The sequence below is a fragment of the Pseudorca crassidens genome, chromosome 4, assembly GCF_039906515.1.
Source record: "Pseudorca crassidens isolate mPseCra1 chromosome 4, mPseCra1.hap1, whole genome shotgun sequence".
NCBI lineage: Eukaryota > Metazoa > Chordata > Mammalia > Artiodactyla > Delphinidae > Pseudorca > Pseudorca crassidens.
The window spans coordinates 124,621,065-124,627,064 of NC_090299.1; the positions used below are offsets into that span (position 1 = coordinate 124,621,065).

At 48.5% G+C, this 6,000-nt stretch overlaps 1 protein-coding gene across 14 annotated transcripts in view; it reads right to left on the minus strand.

The window, feature by feature from the left end:
* FHIP1A (FHF complex subunit HOOK interacting protein 1A) overlaps positions 1–4,187 on the minus strand; it is a 275,556-nt gene extending 271,369 nt beyond the window's left edge. For 7 of the 14 annotated variants that reach the window (XM_067736669.1, XM_067736677.1, XM_067736673.1 and 4 more), the window contains exon 1: positions 3,755–4,176. The gene's annotated coding sequence lies outside the window, so the exon portion shown is untranslated. Of the gene's footprint in view, positions 1–3,754 lie in introns of all 14 variants that reach the window. The other 7 variants (XM_067736678.1, XM_067736671.1, XM_067736675.1 and 4 more) reach the window with 5 other exon arrangements.
* Between the last annotated feature and the right edge of the window lie 1,813 nt (positions 4,188–6,000).

Sequence of the window (6,000 nt, forward strand, 5' to 3'; positions counted from 1 at the left end):
CTAGATGGAAAGGACAAGAGAACAGTGCCTGGAAAGGTAACTGAGGAATCACAAGCATGGGGGAAATTTCCACCTGCCTGGGGAAGGGTGTGAACCTGTGCCGGGAGAGGGGTGTCTCCACAGTCATGTGACCTTGGCAAAACAATTAAACTCCTCTACCACAATTTCCTCACCTGCAAAATCAAAGGACGGAGAATAAACAATCTCTGTGGTCCCTTTCGGCTCTAAAATTCTGAAAACAAAGCTTTACCCTTTCCTTGCCAAAGGATATCTTAAATATATATATATATATATATATATACATATACATATATATATACACACACATGTACATAGCATAAAATGTAAGGTATAAGGTTATAAGGTACATGGCCAAAAACAGCAGACGCCTGCCTGGCTCCTCCCCAACCTTGAGTTCCACTCTCCAAAAGAAGCCCCTTCAATTCTTTTAGATGTTTCTTCTAGTAATTACTTCCATACTTGTAAATCACACATTTAGATTACTATTTTCTGATTTTTCTCAATTTTAGACCCTACCAAAAGTTCCTTATGGCAACTATTGGGGCATTTATCACCTGTCCCACCTCCTGGGGTGCAGCTACACTGTTGAGATGCAAAGGATATAAAGATTATACGCATGTACACACATGTATAAGAACGTGTTTCTATATAGTTCTGTCCCCAGTGAGCACTCATGTTGATCAATGAGAAATAAGGTCCCATTCTAAACACTGCACATCTAAACACTGCACAAAATGTAGCAGAGAAAAAATTAAAAGCCTGGCCTCTAAATCAGAAAAGTCCTGCATTCGGGCCTGAGTCCACCACATACAGGAACAAAGTATGCACCTGAAAATTCCTTATTTTCTCTGAATCTCATCTATTTTCCTCCTGTGTAAGCTGAATATAATACACCAACTACAAAATGGTTAAATCACAAAGCACAAATACAGTATACCTGTGAAAGCACTTTGTTACTCATAAAGCACTATAAAAATGTTACTTTCCGTTACTGTCTTCACTAAGAGATCCCTATAAATGAAGTACCTGAAGTTACTGGTCACTGTTCTCCTATGTAGGCTAAAAACTAAGAGTCAGAAGTCACTGAGAATAAGAGTGAAATAGATGTAAATCATGTTCCAAGGCCAGAATCTGAGGGTCCAGCTCTTCAAAGGGTCTATGTATTGCCCTATGAGACAAATGCACACAGAACAAAGATTGAGCATCTCAGCAGGGATCAGAGAAAGCAATTGTTTTATATTTGCAGAGAGAGAGAGCTTCCTTACCAAATTTTCTTTATAAAAGTAATACAAGGGGACTTCCCTGGTGGTCCAGTAGTTTAGAATCCACCTTCCAACGCAGGGGACCCGGGTTTGAGATCCCACATGCTGCGGAGCAACTAAGCCCATGCACCACAACTACTGAGCCCACGCGCTCTAGAGCCCATGCGCCACAACTAGAGAGAAGCCCGCATGCCGCAATGAAAAATCTCACATGCTGCAACCAAGACCTGATGCCGCCAAATAAGTAAATATTTTTTTAAATAAATAAAAATAAAATACAAGAACATAATTTCAAAAGTCACTCCTCAGGCTTCTTCTAATATGTACCTCTATATTTCAAAATAATTTGTACATCTGCTTTTTGATTTGCAGACATAATCTATTGGCTTCCTATTACAACAGAAAGAACTTTGCAGAGAAAGTGTTTTGGACCAAATTTGGGAAGTTATCATGAAGAACTGTCCAGCAATGCATTACCGACACTACAGTAAAACAGTCCTCTCATTTCTGGTCTTCAGAGGCCTACATTGAAAGTGATACAACCATAGTGTCTCTATTTAGAGGCAAGTAGGAAGCTAGCTGGGCAGATAGATCTAGATTATGAGACCACTCTAAATCTCTCTCTGAATCTAGTTCAGTGATACTCAGTTTCTCTTGTCTTTTCCACATGCCCCACACAGTTTAATCCTGTTCCTAAAGCTACAGGTCAAATGACAAATGGGACCCCAAACGTAACTTATTTCAAGACAAGCATGGAAACAATTCTATGAGCTGTGCGGAAAGGAGTTAACTGGAACTAAAAGAAACCAGCCTTTAATTATCTGAAAAGTTATCTAAAGCCAACAAATATGCTGCACTAAAAAGTAAATTTATGGACTGAATCTCCTGCTCCATTTCTGCCCAGAGAAGACCACTAAACTTCTCCAGATGTGGTCTTGGGCTGTGGCACGCTACATTTGGGCAGTTTCAGGGAAAACATCCTGTCTAGTGCCAGGTGCGCAAGTGAACTTGAGGTCAGGCAGGTGACCCTGCTGACCAGGCATGGTACATTAAGGAGAGGAAATCTTTTCTCTCGCTAATCAACAGGATAAAGGTGATTAAGCAGGAATTATTTTTTCAATGACCTACATAATTTCATCAGGGCTGCTGTGGCTATTAGCAGAGAGCAGCTGACTTTCTAATGAGATGAATTTGATAGCAGGGCCCTGCCAGAGAACGCAGGGAGTGGGCCCAATCCACAGGGAAGCAACAAATGGTGCGCACTGTTTACTACTCCTCCCCAGGGCTGCCTCTCCTCTGTTTTGGGCTCCTTCCTTCCACGGGGAATACTCCCCACCCTGGGATGCCTAAGGCTGCAGCACCTGCTGAATGGTGGAAGCAGGGTCTATTTTTTTTTTTAATTTTTATTTTATATTGGAGTATAGTTGATTTACAATGTTAGTTTCAGGTGTGCAGCAGTGTGATTCAGTTATACAAATACATACATCCATTCTTTTTCAGATTCTTTTCCCATTTCGGTTATTACAGAATATTGAGTAGAGTTCCCTGTGCTATACAGTCTTTGTTGAATATCTATTTTACAGATAGCAGTGTGTATTAGTCCAGCTCTGTCCCACCCACTTGGATCCACCCATTCTTAATAAACCCGAATAAATTAGGAGTCTGGGATTAACATAAACCGGGTCTATTAAGAATGGATGGATCCAAGTGGGTGGGACAGACCTGGGCTAATTCATCAGAACTGCCCACGTGATTCCCAAAGTCCCAAGCAAACAAGGCTACCGCTGCCACCAACACCTCTCTCTGGCTGGGCTTGAGATAGGACAGCAGTTAGTTCCACTCCCTACCAGAAGTGGAATTAACAAGGGACCTTTGTTAAGGTCGGAGCAGGACACACACACGCACGCACGCACACACATACCATCATCATCATCAATAACAACCACGACTTGAACGCAGTTTCATTAGAGAATTTGACGAAACTGAGCAAGAGCCACCCAACAAGTGAGTCCTAACACCAGGAAAGCGCTGCAATCCTCAGAGTGGCACCGCCTCTGCCTCTTGTGTGAAAGCGAGGAGGTCGGGAGAGGAAAACTGAGCCCCAGATCTCTTCGCCTTCGCCTGTTCCTCCGGTAGGATCCGGCTCTCCGGCCCCAAGAACCAAAAAAAAGGGTGGAGAGCCCAGGTGCCATCCTCCTCCGTCAAAACAAGCTGGCTCTTTCTCCCCCGGGATCAGTCACCGAGTCACGCCCGGTCCAGCAGCTCTGGGAGCCCCCTCCTCCCCGCCGTGCCTCGGCCCGACACAGCAATCTTGTTTGGGATAGTCCCAGCGGGGGCCCCCCCTCACAATTCCTGCTCCTCCCGCCAAGTCGGAGAACGCAGGCAAGGGATACTTCTGCTCTCCGCCTTCCCATAACCCCTAAAATAAAATAATCCCTCAAGCGCAAATCTCAGATTCGCACGCCACGTACCTGTCAGCGGCCGCGGCTCCTCCTCCCGGCCCGGTGCGGGACTCGCCACGACTGTCCGAGGACAGTCCAGAAAGTTTGTGCCACCACCGCGCTGGGCACCGCGAGGAAGGGGGAGCGGGCTCCTCGCCGAGACCGGGACAGTCCGCTCTGCGCCCCGGCCGGCGGCCGCTCTCACGCCTCGGCCCGGGTCCTCCCCACCCAGCTCCAAGTCTACAGCGGCGCCCCGGGAAGAAAGTACGAGGTGGCAGAAGGTCGGAGCGCAACTTTCCGACGGTGCGTCAGCCGGTGGCGGAGCCGCGCCGCTCCTGGGCTCCCCCGCCCCCCAACCCGAGCCCTCGGGGGAGCGCGGGCGGGGCCCGAGCCGAGGCGGGGCCCGACCTGCCTGGCCGGCCCAGGGGAGCTCGCGTCCGGCCCCGCCCCTGCCCTCGCCGCTAGCCTCGCCCCTCCCCCCGGAGGGGCGGCCGTCAGGTGCGCGGGGGTCGGGCTCAGCTGCGAGGCCGCCCCGGCGCCCGTTGCCAAGGTGAAGGAGGCGGAGCCTCTGAGGGAAATTTTCCACCGAAACTTAAACCCCGCGGAATGGAGGACACCTCGCCCCTGGGGACTCGCCTGTCGCTGGAACTACACCCCTTCACGAACACACACACACACACACACACACACACACACCACGTTGGTCCTGCCAAAAGGCTCATTTCTTGAGTTCTGCTGAGTGGAGAAAGTCAGACATCTCCACGCGGCACGCACCCTGCGAGTATAGGTGTACGTGTCACAATTCACTGGTAATTTTCCCCCTGAAAATGAAGACTCTTTAATTGGACAGTTATACAGCCAAAAGAAATTTCCCCAACTCTCCCCGGGAAATGGGAGAGCAGGTTGGGAATCCGTTTCCCTACCACCCCGAGTATGGCGGTGGCCCTTGGCTCTGCCTCGTGTTTCGCCGTCCTTCCCAGAGCCCAGACCTCGGACCCCGGCCGGCCCGGCCCCGCGTTTGCCGGCTGCCCTCCATCAGAGACCTCGCACATTGCCAAGCTGGTATTACCATCTCAATGTCCGCATTTCTCCGCCTTCCACACCTCTTGCGTGCTTGGGTGGTAAAGTCAAGGATCTGCTTTCTGAACTTTAAATCCAGGAGGGGGAATCAAATTCTTGGTTAGAGGCTCTCTTGGCAGTTTCAGAGCCCTGTGGTTGGTGTGGCTGAAACTTGAGGTGAGCCGCAGTCTGAGCGGGTGTGGCGGGTGTGGAGCTTTTCCTACCGCAGCAGCATCCTGCTGGGGCCTCACCAAATTCTCCTTTGGAGGAAGTATCTTCCTCCCTCCATTCTCGATGAATGGCATCCGAAAACAACCGAAATCAAATTTACCTAGTTTCAGGTTCTCTTTTGCAACCATGGCAATCAGAGGACGCAAACTTCACACTTCCTGCTCTACCACCACTGCTATACTTGATGACGGCAGCAGGAATGCAGCTGCTGCGAATAACTCTCAGCATTCACCAGCCTTCCACCTATAACAAGTGCAAGACAGGTGGCTCCTAAGTAAAAACTGGGGAAGGACAGGGAGATAGATGAGTAGGAGCGGGGAAGTCCTGCCCAGCAGGTCACCTGGGCTTGTTCTAACAACTGGGATGTGGGGCAATCATTTATTCAACCAATATCGATTGAGTGCTTTTTGCATGCTAGACATTCTTCTAGGGGTTGGGGACACAGCAGAGAACAAAAACATAAAAATCCTAGCCATCATGGACCTTACCTTCCAGGTGGGAGAGACAGATGATAAAGAAAATATGTGCCTGCAATATGATTAGAAATGCTATGGAGTACCCCAGGGAGATCAGCTCGGTGCTTCGTGACCACCTAGAGGGGTGGGATAGGGAGAGTGGGAGGGAGACGCACGAGGGAGGGGATGTGGGGATATATGTATTCGTACAGCTGACTCACTTTGTTATACAGCAGAAACTAAAACAACGTTGTAAAGCACTTATACTCCAGTAAAAATGTTAAAAAAAAAAAAAAAGTAATGCTATGGAGAAATATTAGGCAGGGGTGGGACATAAGGAGTTTGAGGGGTGTTCTTTTAAGTAGGTGATCAAAGAAAACCTCTGGAGGTATTTAAGCAAAGGTCTGAAGGAGGTTGGGAAACAAGATATCTGGGCAGACAACTTTTGAAGCAGAAAGCACAGCAAGTACAAAAGCCCTGAGGCAGGAATATGCCTGAGTGCTCTGGGAGCAACCAAGAAGCCAGAGTGGC